Here is a 16,694-nt window from a genome sequence, read left to right as displayed (position 1 = left end):
GCATGACAGCCTTAAATTAGGGCCCGATAAAGTTGTTTTATAGTCCCCACACCTTGCTGCCCCTATTCCTGATATGCCTTAAGCAAATTATTTTTGGCTTAGTTTGCTTCTTCTAGATCGTGGGCCCGGCAAGGTGGTTCCTCAAGCCTTCGCCCGTATGTCAAAGGTGAATTCAATTGGCGGGAACTTGAAAAAATCAACCCAAGAGCTAATTTTAGCTTTATTCTGTTAAACCCAAATCTTTTTGAATTTCTCATCAAGTCACTAGTCACTATTCTGAAGAAGTGGCTTGTTGATGGCCGTTGATGTATCGTTGATGTCCTCGACCTAGGGCAACCAAAACAAAAGATCGTTTTGTACTCGGATCATAGTCAAAGTCAGTCAGAATTGTATCCCTATTATGGATCCTAAGTGAGTTTTGCTAACACTAATTTCATTGTTCAAAAACGGGCGCAGTTTTCCCCTTTTAACAGATTATACCTGAAAGGAATTTTTTTTCTAAGATAATTTCCTAAATATCTTCCAATCTAGTAAAAATCAAAACACTCTGGCCAAAAGATTGGCATTTCACTGTTATTTCCGTGTTATTGAACTCCATGCCCCAAAAAATTCTCTGATAGTCCCTAAGACCCAGACTTGTCCCTAAGATAGTCCCTAAGACCCAGACGATCACGCTCTGGCTTACAGAACGGGGGGGGGGGTGAGAGGTCGCAAGCTCCCTAATGTATGGAACTATTTCTTTTAGTTTTCAATTTTAGAGTCACTCTTTATTTTCATCTGAAAAAAAATTGAATTTAACATCTGTTCGTTTTTTATGTCTCGCTTGGTACTTCAAACGGGAAAAGGAGGTTCAAATTTTGAACACTAGGATTATTGATTCGGTACGGATTGGCATCGAATTCTTAATTCTCTGCGACCACTGGTTTGATTTGATATCCATGATTTTTTTTTATTTAATAAATTCGTATCCATTACCAATCTTTTTTGGTAAAATATAAAATTTTGGATTTTTGTAGATAGGACCTTGAAACCTACGCTGTGTGGGAATTAGCGTCTATATTGCACGCTTAGTCCAAATATTAACTCAAGGGCCTTTCACAAAAAGTTAGAAAATTCAGCCACGAAAAGGCACTTAAATAAAATTCTATATTGGCACATGTTGCTCTTTTCTTACTGTTTGTTACCATGAACTGCTTGATAATTTCACGACGCATATGATAAATGTGGCATTTGTCAACAAGTATAGTTCTTCTTCTGGCCCACAGAACAAATTCAGGTGCAGCCACTTTCGCCCCCATGCACGATCATCATGTGCCCATGTTCTTTTATAATTGTCATGTACCGTATGTATTTAGATTATGTGGCCTTCACGTCGCATATATCTAAATGTGAAAATTCCATATGGTTTTTTGTGCTGATGATGACATTATAACATTAAAATGTTTACATAGTCTCTAGGTTTATATTGTGAGTCAGAAGAAGTTGCTTAATTTTCATAGCTAGGTTTAATTATGTGTAAAGACCACCTACTGACAGAAGACGGTTGTATGTGATTCTACAGATGAGTTGATTAGTCGTTTTATGGACTCAAATTTCTTTTTCTGTTATGTACCTACTACTACTGCTAGCAACTTATCGCAGCACTAAGCCACCTGAGGCCAACATATCTGCTTACGCTCCTCCTCCAGTTCACCCTATTCTGTTAAAGATTGATCATTTACTCCCTCCCTTGAGACTTTTATTTTGTTTACGTAAATCAGAGCTTAAAGGTATCCTTGAAACAATCCCTCTTGAAAACATCCAATATATTACCTGAGGCCAACATATCCGCTTACGCTCCTCCTCCAGTTCACCCTATTCTATTAAAGATTCATCATTTACTCCCTCCCTTGAGACTTTTATTTTGTTTACGTACGGTAAATCAGAGCCTATCCTATCCTTTAGGTATCCTTGAAACAGCTTTTCAAATCACCCACGTTTCAGAATCACACTTAACGACTATCCTTACCGTGGTTTCTAGTCTCCTATTTTTAGTCCTAAGGCTTACCTTCCTGTTCTTACATATTTTTCTCATTTTGGCCTCAGTTTATTCTTACACTCTCTATCTAATATCTATTGTGTTTTTGAGGCCGGAAATGTAAGAAGGAAGAAATGTCCAATTTCAAAACTGAAGAATTTCTTCAAAATGGTACATAAAGAGGTTTCTCTGCAGGTTTGTTCCGTCCTAAGAATCATCTTAGCTCTTGTTATTATCTTCTCCTCCCTAATAAAATTATTTATTCATAACATCTTGTCTCATTTTTACATAGACAGTATATTCTTTGGAAAGCTGTGTTATCTCTGTTTGCTTTCAGATCCAGACAGTATGGATCAACCCTTGTTAAGTAGTACCATACTATAATACCTAGGATACTGATCTTCTTATCAAACAATTCGTAGTAAACCTATGTAAGTAAGAAGTGACCCGTGCCAATTGCAGGTGAAACTTAAAAAAAACGAGTTCTAATAATGTGTGCATCAAGAGTTTCTATGCGTTTTAAGTTTGACTTTCTATAGATAGATAGACAGATCGTCTATTTCCAAAGCCTAAGAGATAGGTCTACACACAAAAACTTATGAAAAATAAAGAAATCACAATAGAACAAATTACGAAACACACATTAACATGATACATAGCAAAAAATACCTTATGGTAATTTATCGAGAAAATAAACGTAATTCCATATAATTAATAATAATTAATTGTAAAAACTTGTCCTTCTTTCTAACCCCTTCTCTATGTACGTATGTCTCTGGATTGGAAGGCAATTCGCCCTAAGCTGAATCCATCGACATAAAATCATAGCCGGTAAATTAAATTTAAAGTAAATTTCCTCTCCAAAACTAGGTTTAACCTGATTATAATGATTCAATGTAGCAGAATTTAAGACCAGCCCTTGCCAAATCTGAATTTCTTGACCCTCTAAGATAAATCGTACCTGGCTTACTAAATTTATTGGTAGATCACGGGAACCAAGACCATCATTCCATAAGTAAGGCATTCCCACTCTTTCTAATAATTAAATTAAAAAAAACAAGTTTTTTAAACTGAAAGTAAGGAGCGATATTAAGACTTAAAACGAACAGAAATTATTCCGCATATGAAGGGGGCTGTCCCCGCCTCAAAGCCACGCTCTTTCCGCTAAAGTTTTTCATTGTTTAAAAAAAATAGAGTTGTGAGAAAGTCAAACTTTAGCGTCAAGAGCGAGGCGTTGAGGAGGGGACAGCCCCCTTCATATACGGAATAATTTCTGTTCGATTTAAGTTTTAACGTTGTTCCTTACTTTCAGTTAAAAAAACTTGTTTTTTTTTATTTAATTTTTGAACGTTTTTGAATTAAAGCAGTTTTTGATTTTGGCTCACCGTACATGAATAATTAAAACAAAATTTGCATAATAATTGTACTTTTATTTGGTTAAATGGCTTTCTCGAAACTTGTTTAATTTTATTTACGAACTTTTTTATTAGTAATAAATATACGTAACTTACAAATTAACTTACTTAACGAAGTTCTACATTGATAAAGTTTTAACACATATATTAAGGGGTTTGCCCCCTAGTCAATCCCCTGCTCTTTAAGCTAAAGTACGAATTTTTTTTCCAATTCTTTAAAAATAACCTCTTAATCACAATCAGTTGATCAGTTGAAAAACTTGTTTTTTTTATTTAATTTCTGATCTTTTTCTTTAATAATGCTGGGAAATCCGGCGCCCCCTTCATAGCAATTCCCCTTCCTCCATGAAAACTTCCTTCATGGAAAGATCCTCCCATATAGCCCCCGACCCACCCCTCCTTCACCTACCAGAAAAAATCCCCCTGAAAACGTCTGTATACTTCCCAATAACCAATACTATATGTTAACATTGAGTAAAGTTCATAACTTTCAGCCCTCCCCCCTGGGACTTTGGGGGATTAAGTCATCCTAAAAGACATTTTTATCATATTTTCGACTATGCTGAACAAAATGGGTGACTTGCTCAAAATTTTGATCGGGTGACTTTGGGAAAAAAATGAGCTTGGGAGAGGGCCTAGTTGCCCTCCATTTTTTTTGGTCACTTAAAAAGGGCACTAGAACTTTTAATTTTCGTTCCAATGAGCCCTCCCACGATATTCTAGGACCATTGAGTCGATACGATCACACCTGGGAAAAAAACAAAAAAAACAACAAAAAAACAAATAAACACGCATCGGTGATCTTTCTTCTGGCAAAAAATACAAAATTCCACATTTTTGTAGATAGGAGCTTGAAAACATCTACTGTTGTGTTCTCTGATACGCTAAACCTGTTGTTGTAAGTTTCATCAATGTTCTATAACTCTTACGGGGTCTTTCCCGCTTTATTCGAAAATAAGCCAATTTTTTTCTGACGTATAACTTTTGATAAGTAAGATTAAACTTCATGAAATTTAGATATTTGAAATAAGAATTAAAATATGATTCTTTTAATGTATCTATTGGTATCAAAATTCCGTTTTTTATAATTTGGTTACTATTGAGCCGGGTCGCTCCTCACTTACAGTTCGCTACCACGAACTGTTTGATGACCTAATTTGGGATGGCCACGACCTTTTCGAACCATAATTCAACATCTGACAATAAGCTGTTCTTACTAGTCTATCTTCATTAGACCTAATGATCTTCAACCAAGATCTAAGCATCAAAATAGACCAATATAGCTTTAGCGAAAACAGGCCCATATAAACTTTCAGAATCTGTTAATGAGTTGTCTGTTGTAACCCAAACAGTCTTTTTATAATCCTGGAGCTGGTGGGACTCCAACTTCTGTGCCGCTTCTCCGCCCCAAATCTCTGCTCCATATTCTATTACTGGTAAAATTTTTGTATTAAATATTCTTTTATGCATTTTTAGGCTTTTAATTCCCATTATCGTCGGATTTCTAAAAATTGCAGACATGGCCACTTGGCCTCTATTAATTATTTCATTAAAATGACTTTAAGCTTCCATTTTCCGATATATGACTGTAAATTTTGCATTGTATATTTGGATGCCCTAGCCTCTTGGGCTTATGGATATCAGTTTCAAACGAATAAGAGAAAAAAAAAATGCTCAACCTTTCTTCAGACCCCAGACTGCCCTAATCCATCGCTTTTTTCAAAAAATTTTCAAATTTTTCCCATCAAAAAATTTGAGATACTCTTGACCCAAGGAACAATCTCTGAAAGTTTCAAGCTAATTGGAAAATAAAGATTTTGGTATCACTTTTTTTTGGGGGGGGGGGGGCTTCACCAAACCTAATTTTTTCCCACATTAAGGCCTCCTTGACCCAGGAACTTATCGGCGCAGTTTTCAAACCGTTCAGAAGAAAATTGGCCTTTTTTGGGCCCCATTTTTTTGGCGAACCAATACTTTCCAGTTTTTATTTTGTGCATTGGGATCATCTAGGCTTATGGAATTACGGATATTAGTTCCAAGCCGGTTGATACAAAAATTGTACCCGTTTTTCTGGAACCCGTACCAACCTAATTTTTTTATATCCTAGGGCCCCTTTGACCCAAAGATTTCAGTAAGTTTCAAGCTGTTCGGATAAAATGACCCTTGTTTGAGCCCCGTTTTCGGACGAATCAATATTTTCTTCTACATTTATAGTGCATTGAGGTGTCCACGGACAAAGGACTTGCAGATATGAGTTTCAGTCTGATTAAAAAAATAAATTAAAAAAAATCTTATTTTCAGGCCCTATTTTGGGCATGCACATTCCCCAACCTGTGCTGCGGGGTTATACCTCCCTTCTTATTGCATATATTACTTTTTGTCCTAATTTTTTAAGGCTCGACGGTCTGAAAACCGAAAATCAGCTATCCAGAAGAGATCTTACTGTACAAAAATGGGGCGGTTATCTTTTGATGAATACAAATGGGTTTAGAAGGCGGTCCCTAACTTGACTCTGCAAAATTGCTGTAACTTGGCTCTGCGAACAGGATGTTTTAAGCACTAAAAAACTCAAGTGTAACGAGCGAGGTGTTGAGAAGAGGGCTTTCGTTTAAAAAAACTTGCTTGTTTTGTTCAATAGCTTCAAAAAATGAAAAGGACGAAGCTCAAATCCCGTTTATTTTGTTGATGGAAAGTAATTTCAAATGAGATTTCAGAGACATGTGAATCTTTTAAAAATTGAGAATGAAGATCCTTAGAATTTGCCTTATTGTCATTTCGATACGACTAAAGTTCATGTGAAAAAATGACTCCAATCATATCATAGAAAATTCAAGTGAAGTGAAGAAGAATTCAAGTTCTCTTCTGAATTTTACCAAAGAACACAAGTCAATTCTAATTTCACAGAGAAAATAAAAATCTTCCATTTCAGTTCCTTATTTCACAAAGTCATAAAGAAATTTAAAGTTCAGTTCTAAATTTTTCGGTGGACGTTAGAAAAAGTAATACCATACTTGTAAAATATTTCCATGGAAGATAAGAAGTTCTAGTTTAATTTGAAATTTTCTTAACGAAGTGAAGGAAAGTTCAAGTTCTCTTCTGAATTTTCTCAATGAAAAAGAAATTAGTCATTGATCATTTCTATTTTTCCGAATAATATAAAAATTTTCCACTTTAGTTCAGATCTGACTCGAAGAGATGAAAAATTTAAAATACTGTTCCAAATTTTCACTGAAGATAAAAAAGTTCAAGTTCTCTTCGGAATTTTACCAAAGAACACAATTCAATTCTAATTTCTCCAAAGAAAATAAAAATCTTCCACTTCAGTTCTTTATTTCACAAAGACATAAAGAAATTTAAAGTTCAATTCAGAATTTTTTGGTAAAAGATAGAAAAAGTAATACCATACGTGTGAATATTTTCCCGAAAGATAAAAAGTTCTAGTTCAATTTAAAATTTTCTCAAAGAAGTGAAGAAAAGTTCAAGTTCTCTTCTGAACTTTACCAAAGAACACTTCAATTCTAATTTCTCCAGAGAAAACTAAAATATTACACTTCAGTTCTTTATTTCACAAAGACATAAAGAAATTTAAAGTTCAATTCTAATTTTTCGGTGGAAGATAGAAAAAGTAATACCATACTTGTGAATATTTTCACGGAAGATAAAAAGTTCTAGTTCAATTTTAAATTTTCTCAACGAAGTCAAGGAAAGTTCAAGTTCCCTTCTGAACTTTACCAAAGAACACACTTCAATTCTAATTTCTCCAGAGAAAACAAAAATCTTCCACTTCAGTTCTTTATTTCACAAATACATAAAGAAATTTAAAGTTCAATTCTAAATTTTTCGGTGGGAGATAGAAAAATTAATACCATACTTGTGATTATTTTCACGGTAGATAAAAAGTTCTAGTTCAATTTAAAATTTTCTCAATGAAGTGAAGAAAAGTTCAAGTTCTCTACTGAATTTTACCAAAGAAGACAATTCAATTCTAATTTCTACAGAGAAAATAAAAATCTTCCACTTCAGTTCTTTATTTCACAAAAGACATAAAGAAATTTAAAGTTCAATTCTAAATTTTTCGGTGGAAGATAGAAAAAGTAATACCATACTTGAGAATATTTTCCCGGAAGATAAAAAGTTCCAGTTCAACTTAAAATTTTCTCACCGAAGTGAAGAAAAGTTCAAGTTCTCTTCTGAACTTTACCAAAGAACAAACTTCAATTATAATTTCTCCATAGAAAATAAAAATCTTACACTTCAGTTTTAAGTTCACTAAAGAAATAAAGAAACTTAAAGTTTTATTCTAAATTTTCAGATGGAAGATAGAAAAAGTATTACTATGACTGCGATTGTTTTCCATGAAGATCAAAAGTTTCACTTTATTTATAATTTTTCTTAAATTCAGTTCTGATTTTTCTCAAAGAGAGGAAAAATTTAAAGTTCTGTTCAAAATTTTTCATAGAAGATAGAAAAAGTTATACATTGATTGTGAATATCGAACATGAAGATATAGAACTCCACTTTAATTCTGAGTTTTCTCGAAGAAGTGCAAATTGCTCAAGTTCTCTTCTAAATTTTCTTAAAGAAGAGAAAAAAGTTAACTCAATTCTGAATTTTACAAATGAAAATGAAAAAACCTTCTACTTCAGTTCTTAATTTCTCAAAGACATAAAAAATTTAAAGTTCAGTTCTAAATTTTTCTGTAGAAGATAGGAAAAGTTATACTATGATTGTGTTTATTTTCCAGTGAAGATAAAGTTTCACTTTAATTCTAATTTTCTTAAGTTCACTACCGATTTTTTGCAAAGAGATGAAAAATTTAAAGTTCTGTTCCAAATTTTTCATAGAAGATAGAAAAAGTTGTACATTTATTTGAATATTCGACATGAAGATAAGGAGCACCACTTTAATTCTGAGTTTTCTCGAAGAAGTACAAAATGTTCAAGTTCATTTCTGAATTTTCTTAAAGAAGTGAAAAAAGTTAGCTCAATTCTTAGTTTTACCAATGCAAATGAAAAAAGCTTCCACTTCAGTTCTTAATTCCTCAAAGAAAAAAAAAATTAGAAGTTCTCTTCTAATTTTTCCAATAAAATAAAGACTCCACTTCAGTTCTGTTTTTTTTTTCAAAAAGGGATTAAAAGTTTAAATTTATTTTATAATTTTAAGTTCATTTTTAGCTCCTTTGTCTTGTGGATTTACCAATCAAACTTTTAAATTAGAAAATGAGTGACTCGTTCTATTATTTTAGACAATTGTTCAAACTCGTTCATCTAACCTTCAAAACAATAGGTTAGGTTAGGTATAAATAAATATTAATAAATAAATAGAAACATTTCCACATGTTTAAGTTAGGTTAGGTTAGGTTAACTTATCATAAGTGCTCATGATAAGTTAACCTAACCTTTTCCGGCGAGTATGGTTAGGTTAGGTTAGACTAGATTAAGTTAGGTTAGATTAGGTTAGGTTAGCCTACGTACGCGTCACTTAGGTTAGCTTAGGTTAGGTGAGAGACAGGAAAAAAGTTAGGTGTTTGATTTGGTTAGTTTTGTTTAATCTAGGTTAGGTTAAGTTTGTTTTGGGGAGGTTTGGCGAAGTCAGCGCGCGTCTGTCGGCTAACCTAGCCTAACCTAGCCTAGCCTAGCCTTTAAATTTCTTTATGTCTTTGTGAAATAAAGAACTGAAGTGGAAGATTTTTATTTTCTCTGGAGAAATTAGAATTGAATTGTGTTCTTTGGTAAAATTCCGAAGAGAACTTGAACTTTTTTATCTTCAGTGAAAAATTTGGAACAGAATTTTAAATTTTTCATCTCTTCGAGTCAGATCTGAACTAAAGTGGAAAATTTTTATATTATTTGGAAAAATAGAAATGATCAATGACTAATTTCTTTTTTATTGAGAAAATTCAGAAGATAACTTGAACTTTCATTCACTTCGTTTAGAAAATTTTAAATTAAACTAGAACTTTTTATCTTCCATGAAAATATTTCACAAGTACGGTATTACTTTTTCTATCTTCCACCGAAAAATTTAGAACTGAACTTTAAATTTATTTATGACCTTGTGAAATAAGGAACTGAAATGGATGATTTTTATTTTCTCTGTGAAATTAGAATTGAATTGTGTTCTTTGGTAAAATTCAGAAGAGAACTTGAATTCTTCTTCACTTCGTTGAGAAAATTTTAAATTGAACTAGAACTTTTTATCTTCCGAGAAAATATTCACACGTATGGTATTACTTTTTCTATCTTCCACCAAAAAATTCAGAATTGAACTTTAAATTTTTTATTGGGGAAATTAGAATTGAATTGTGTTCTTTGGTAAAATTCAGAATAGAACTCGAATATTCACGTTCAAAGTATAACTTTTCCTATCTTCTATGAAAAATTTGGAACAGAACTTTAAATTTATTCATCTATTTGAGAAAAAAATCTGAACTGAAGTGGAAATTTTTATATTAGTTTGGGAAAATATATTTGATCAATAACTTATTTCATTTTCATTGAGAAAATTCAGAATCGAAGTTGAACTTTTCTTCTTCCGGGAAAATATTTGGAACAGAACTTTAATTTTTTTCATCTCTTTGAGAAAGGTCGGAATTGAATTTAAGAAAATTTAGAATTAAAGTGAAACTTTTTATCTTCATGGAAAATAATCATAATCATAGTAAACTTTTCCTATCTTCTACGGAAAAATTTAGAAGTGCCCAACTCAGAAAGGCCCGAATTTGTAATTTAATTAACCCAAATCATAATTTTCTGAAAGAATACACTAATGAAAGGCTTAGAAAACTAGCTCCGAAAAGCCAGAAATAGCAAACTACTCATCCCAAACTATTGGTTTCAGACATCAAACACCTATGATGGACTAAGAATCCTAGCTCTGAAAACCCCAAATAGCAAACTACGCATCCCAAATCACAATTTTCTGACAATACACACCTATGGAAGGCTAAGAAACCAAGCTAATAAAATCTGAAAATAGCAAATTAACCATCCCAAATCATTAGTTTCAGACAGCACTCACCTATGAACGGCTAAGAAATCCAGCTCGGAAAAGTAAAAAAATAGCAACCCACACATCCCAAATCATAGGTTTCAGACAACACATACCTATGAAAGACTAAGAAATCCAACTCAGAAAAGCCCGAAATAGTAATTTACATATTCCCAAATCATAGGTTTCAGACAACACTCACCTATGAACGGCTAAGAAACCTAGCTCAGAAAAGTCAAAAATAGCAAACTAGTCATCCCAAACTATATGTTTCAGACAACAAACACCTATGAAAGGATATGAAATCGAGCTCAGAAAAGTCAAAAGTAGCCATCCACCCATCCCAAATCATAGGTTTCAGACAACACACACCAATGAAAGACTAAGAAATCTAGCTTAGAAAAGCCCGAAATAGTAATTAACATATCCCAAATCATAGGTTTCAGACAACATTCACCTATGAAAGACTAAGAAACCTTAGCTCAGAAAAGCCTGAAATAGCAAATTACTCATCCGAAACTAGAATTTTCAGACAGCAAACACCTATGATGGACTAAGAATCATAGCTCTGAAAAGTCCAAATAGCAAACTACACATCCCAAATCTTAATTTTCTGACAACACATACCTATGAAAGGCTAAGAAATCTAGCTCAGAAAAGACAAAAATAGCCAACCACTCATCCCAATCATAGGTTTCAGTCAACACACAACTATGAAAGGCTAATAAATCCAGCTCAGAAAAGTCTATATAATAGCAAACTACATATCCCAAATCATAGGTTTCAGTCAACACACACCAACGAAAGACTAAGAAACCTAGCTCAGAAAGGTCAAAAATAGCAAACTACTCATCCCAAACTATTGGTTTCAGACAGCATTCACCTAAGAAATACTAGGAAACCTTAGCTAAGAAAAGCCTGAAATAGCAAACTACATATCCCAAATCATAATTTTCTGACAACACTTACCTATGAAAGGCTAAGAAACCTAGCTCAGAAAAGTCAAAATAGCAAACTAGAAATCCAAAATCATAGGTTTCAGTCAACACACACCTAGGAAAGGCTCATAAATCCAGCTAATAAAAGTCCAAAAAGCAAACCACTCATTCCCAAATCATAGATTTCAGACACCACACACCTATGAAAGACTAAGAAATCCAACTCAGAAAAGCCCGAAATAGTAATTTACATATCCCAAATCATAAGTTTCAGACAACATTCACCTACGAAATACTAAGAAACCTTAGCTCAGAAAAGACTGAAATAGCCAACTACTCATCCCAAACTCGAAGTTTCAGACAACAAACACCTATGAGTGACAAAGAATCCTAGCTCTGAAAAGTCCAAAAAGCAAACTACACCTCCTAAATCAAAATTTTCTTAAAGCTCACACCTATGAAACTCTAAGAGATCTAGCTCAGAAAAGTCAAAAATAGCATATAAACCACCCAAATCGTAGGTTTTAGTCAACACATGCCTACGAAAGGCTAAGAAATCCAGCTCAGAAAAGTAAAAAAATAGAAAACCACATATTCCCAAATCATAGGTTTCAGACACCACACAACTACGAAAGACTAAGAAATCTGGTTATGAATAGTCTGAAATAGCAAATTAGATATCCCAAATCATAAGTTTCAGTCAACACACACCTACGAAAGGCTAAGAAACCTAGTTCATAAAAGCCTGAAATAGCAAACTACTCATCCCAAACTATTGGTTTCAGACAACATTTACCAACGAAATACTAGGAAACCTTAGCTCAGAAAAGCCTGAAATAGCAAACTAAACATCCCAAATCATAATTTTCTGACAACACACACCTATGAAAGGCTAAGAAACCTAGCTCAGAAAAGTCAAAAATAGCAAATTAACCATCCCAAATCATAGGTTTCAGACAACACCCACCTATGAACGGATAAAAAATCCAGCTCTGAAAAGTCCAAAAAGCACACCACTCATTCCAAATCATAGGTTTCAGTCAACACATCCCTACGAAAGGTTATGAAATACAGCTCAGAAAAGTCAAAAAATAGCAATCCACACAAACCAAATCATAGGTTTCAGACAACACACACCTACGAAATACTAAGAAATCTGGCTATGAAAAGCCTGAAATAGCAAACTACTCATCCCAAACTATTGGTTTCAGACAACATTCACCTACGAAATACTAGGAAACCTTAGCTCAGAAAAGCCTGAAATAGCAAACTAAACATCCCAAATCATAATTTTCTGACAACACACACCTATGAAAGGCTAAGAAACCTAGCTCAGAAAAGTCAAAAATAGCAATCCACCCATCCCAAATCATAGGTTTCAGACAGCACACACCAACGAAAGACTAAGAAATCTAGCTTAGAAAAGCCTGAAATAGTAATTTACATATCCCAAATCATAAGTTTCAGACAAAATTCACCTACGAAATACTAGGAATCCTTAGCTCAGAAAAGCCTGAAAATAGCAAACTATTCATCCCAAACTAGAAGTTTAAGACAACAAACGCCTATGAGAGACTAAGAATCATATCTCTGAAAAGTCCAACTTGCAAACTACACATCCCAAATCATAATTTTCTGACAGCACTCACCTATGAACGGCTAAGAAATCCAGCTCAGAAAAGTCAAAAATTGCAATCCATCCATCCCAAATCATAGGTTTCAGACAACACACACCAACGAAAGACTAAGAAATCTAGCTCAGAAAAGTCCGAAATAGTAATTTACATATCCCAAATCATAAGTTTCAGACAATACACATCAACGAAAGACGGGGCTCGGGGAGAGCCTTTGAGGGTCTGTGGGACGCTTGAGGGCCGGGTGGTCCTTTGGGAGCTTGGGGGGACCTTGGAGGCCGGGGCGCGTCGTTGGGGGTTGGGGTGGGGGGATCCGAACCCTTTTGGGTTTGGGTAGAGGACCTCACGACACTGTTCAAATGGAACTTGTGTATTATAACGACCTCAGAGTTTCACCCTCAAATCCTCTTCTAAAATATCTTCAAAAATCATCTTTTAAAATGTCTCTAACAGTTTCGCCGAAATAATTCCCTAAAATAATAATTTGTTCTGAAAAGATATAATAAAGCCTTAAAAAAGTATTAAAATGGGGGCTCAGGAGCCTTTGGGGGGCGGGGGGCCCTTGGGGAACCTGGAGTCCCTTTGAGCACCGGTGGGTTCCTTCGGGGTTGGGGTGGGGGGATCGGAACCCTTTGGGGTTGTGGTAGGGGACCTCACAACACTGTTCAAATGGAACTTGTGTATTATAACGACAACACTCAAAACCTCTTCTAAAATCATCTTTTAAATCATCTTTTAAAATGTCTCTAACTGTTTCGCCGAAATAATTCCATAACCAGTCTAAAACGGTTTCGCCCAAATAATTCCCTTTAAGTACTTTCTGTGTCTTCCTTTTGTTTTTTGGCATCCCTGTGCTGACACATTTCAAATTTCTAGGAAACCCTTTCCTACGTTAATTTCTTCATCTCATAAATGTTCCTAACTACACTATTAAGGTTTCGTTAGAATATCAATTTATCTCTCCGACTTAAAGCTCATTGAAGACGTATTTAAAAATAGAATTTCTATCTCTTTAGACTCACGCATAATTCCAAGATAACAAGTTATGTCATTTATAATTCCTGACACTAAAGATCAATGAAGCCCTATTTAAAAATAGAATATTAATTTTTCTCTCTGACCTAAAGAACGTTTATCCCTCAGACCTAAGATTAAAGAAGCCTTAATGTTTCTTAATTCCCCCTTTCATGAATCAATACATTCCCCTAGCAATTATGTAAATCAATTTCTCAGGTTAGGTTCGCCTAAAGATCAAAGAAGCCATGTTTGTTTCTTAATTCCCCCTTTCGTGAATCAATACATTCTCCCCCACCGACTATGTAAATCAATTTCTCAGGTTAGGTTCGCCTAAAGATCAAAGAAACCATAATGTTTCTTAATTCCACCTTCGTGAATCAATAATTTCCCCGCCGATTATGTAAATCAAGTTCTCAGGTTAGGTTAGCCTAAAGATCAAAGAAACCATAATGTTTCTTAATTCCCCCTTCGTGAATCAATAATTTCCCCGCCGATTATGTAAATCAATTTCTCAGGTTAGGTTAGCCAAACAATCTCATAACATTCGTGTTGAGCATGTACATTCTCACTGACAATGAATCATAAAACAGACATGAATTGCTGTTGACATCCATAAATGTGAGAAAGTTCCTGTTTTTCCATTCTCACTGACAACGAACCATAAAACAGACATGAATTGCTGTTGACATCCATAAAAAACATCAAATAAATTGACCAACACACATAACCATCCTAGAAAACAACCATCAATGTGAGAAAATTCATGTTTTTTCAAGTGAGAAAATTCCTGTTTTTCCATTCTCACTGACAAAAACCATAAAAACATGCATAAATTATGTAAAAAAGTTGTAGGTGGCAGCAGGGGTGGGCAATGGGATCAATAGGGGCCATTCTACTGTTGTCGTAAAGATTTCAAAAAAGAATCACTTGACAGAAAACCCAAAGGGTTATTACCCGTTTCAATAACCAAGAGTGATGAGAGGTCAGCTAACTCCCCTCTCACGCACACCTTTTTTCCAAACGAATTTAATCAAAATTTGGCGACAGTCCGTTTGTTCACGAAGTTGGAAATTGTTGAAAATAGGTCTTTGTCAGGGCAAGGGTTATAAATTATGCCCTAGGGGCATATAAAGTTTTCATAGAAAGCGTTGCCGTAGAAGCTTCAAAAGGGGCTCATTCGATTGGAAATTGAAATGGCTAGTGCCCTTTTTAATAGTCAAAAGTGATTTGAAGGCAACTAACTCCCCTTCCACACCCAGAATTATCCAAACACATTCAATCAAAATTTTGAGATAGCCATTTTTTCAACATAGTTGAAAGTTCTAGAAATTAGGTCTTTGAGGACGATAATCCCATCAGAGCCCTCAGGGCAAGGGTTATAAGTTGTACCCTGGGGGCATATAAGGTCTTTATTGAAAGTGTTGTCGTAGAAACTTGAAAAACGGTGCATTCGATTGAAAATTCAAAGGGCTAGTGCCCTTTTTAATAGCCGAAAGGGATCGGAGGGCAACTACCCCCCCCCCCTCACGCCCACCTTTTCCCCAAACACATACAATCAAAGTTTTTAGATAGATATTTTGTTCAACGTAGTTGAAGTTTTTGGAAATTAGGTCTTTAAGGATGACATCCCCACCCCACCGCCCTCACGGCAAGGGTTGCACATCCAATCAAAATTCTGAGATAGCAATTTTGTGAAGCTAGTTAAAAGTTCTGGAAATTAGGTCTTATAGGATGATAACCCCCTCAGAGCCCTCAGGACAAGGGTTGTGAGTTTTGCCCTGGGGGCATATATGGTTTTAATATAAAGTTTGGTCGTAAAAACTGCAAACGTGGCTCATTTCGCTGAAAATTGAAAAAGTTAGTCCCCTTCTTCATGTTCAAAAGAGGATTGACAGCAATTAACTCCTCTCAAAAAACCACCATTACCACAAAACTATCAAATTAAAGTCTAGAGAAAGACGGTTTTTTCAACGTAGTTGAAAGTCCTGAAAATTATGATTTTGAGGATGACAAACCTTCCAAACCCCTCAGGACAAGGGTTGTAAGTTATACCCTGGGGGCATATAAGGTTTTAATAGAAATCATTTTCGTAGAGACTTCAAAAAGGGGTCATTCGGTTGGAGACTAAAAGGGCTAGTTCCATTTTTAATAATCAAAAGTGCTTGGAGGGCAACTAGCCCCCTTCTCAAGATAACCAGTTCCCGAAACACATCCAATCAAAATTTTGAAATAGCCACTTTGTTCAACATAAATGAAAGTTCTGGAAATTAGGTCTTTGAGGATGACACTCCCCCCAGAGCCCTAAGGACTAAGGTTTTAAGCTATGCCCTGGGGGCATATAAAGTTTTTTTTAGAAAAGGTCGTAGAAACTTTAAAAAAGGCACATTCAATTGGAAATTGAAAGGGCTAGTGCCCTTTTTAATAGGCTAGTCGAAATTGATTGGAGGGCAACTAACCTCCGTCTCACGCCCACCATTTCCCCAAACACATCCAATTAAAATTTTGAGATAGCCATTTTTTTCAACGTAGTTGAAAGTTCTGTCTTTGAGGATGATCAACCCCCCCCCCACACACCCTCAGGGCAAGAGTTGTAATTTATGCCCTGGGGGCAGATATGGTTTTTATAGAGAAATTTATATTAGAAACTTCGAAGGTATAGTGCCCTTTTTAATAGTCAAAAGTA

At 34.8% G+C, this 16,694-nt stretch overlaps 1 protein-coding gene across 4 annotated transcripts in view; it reads left to right on the top strand.

The window, feature by feature from the left end:
• The window catches only part of LOC148945269 (uncharacterized), a 120,578-nt gene that overhangs the window by 402 nt on the left and 103,482 nt on the right, over positions 1–16,694 (top strand). The window lies entirely within an intron of this gene.

The sequence above is a fragment of the Artemia sp. Qi Xiang Cuo genome, chromosome 13, assembly GCF_049724085.1.
Source record: "Artemia sp. Qi Xiang Cuo chromosome 13, ASM4972408v1, whole genome shotgun sequence".
In the NCBI taxonomy this organism is placed as follows: domain Eukaryota; kingdom Metazoa; phylum Arthropoda; class Branchiopoda; order Anostraca; family Artemiidae; genus Artemia; species Artemia sp. Qi Xiang Cuo.
The sequence above is the reverse complement of the archived record's forward strand: the minus strand, read 5'-3'. Positions and strand labels throughout refer to the sequence as shown.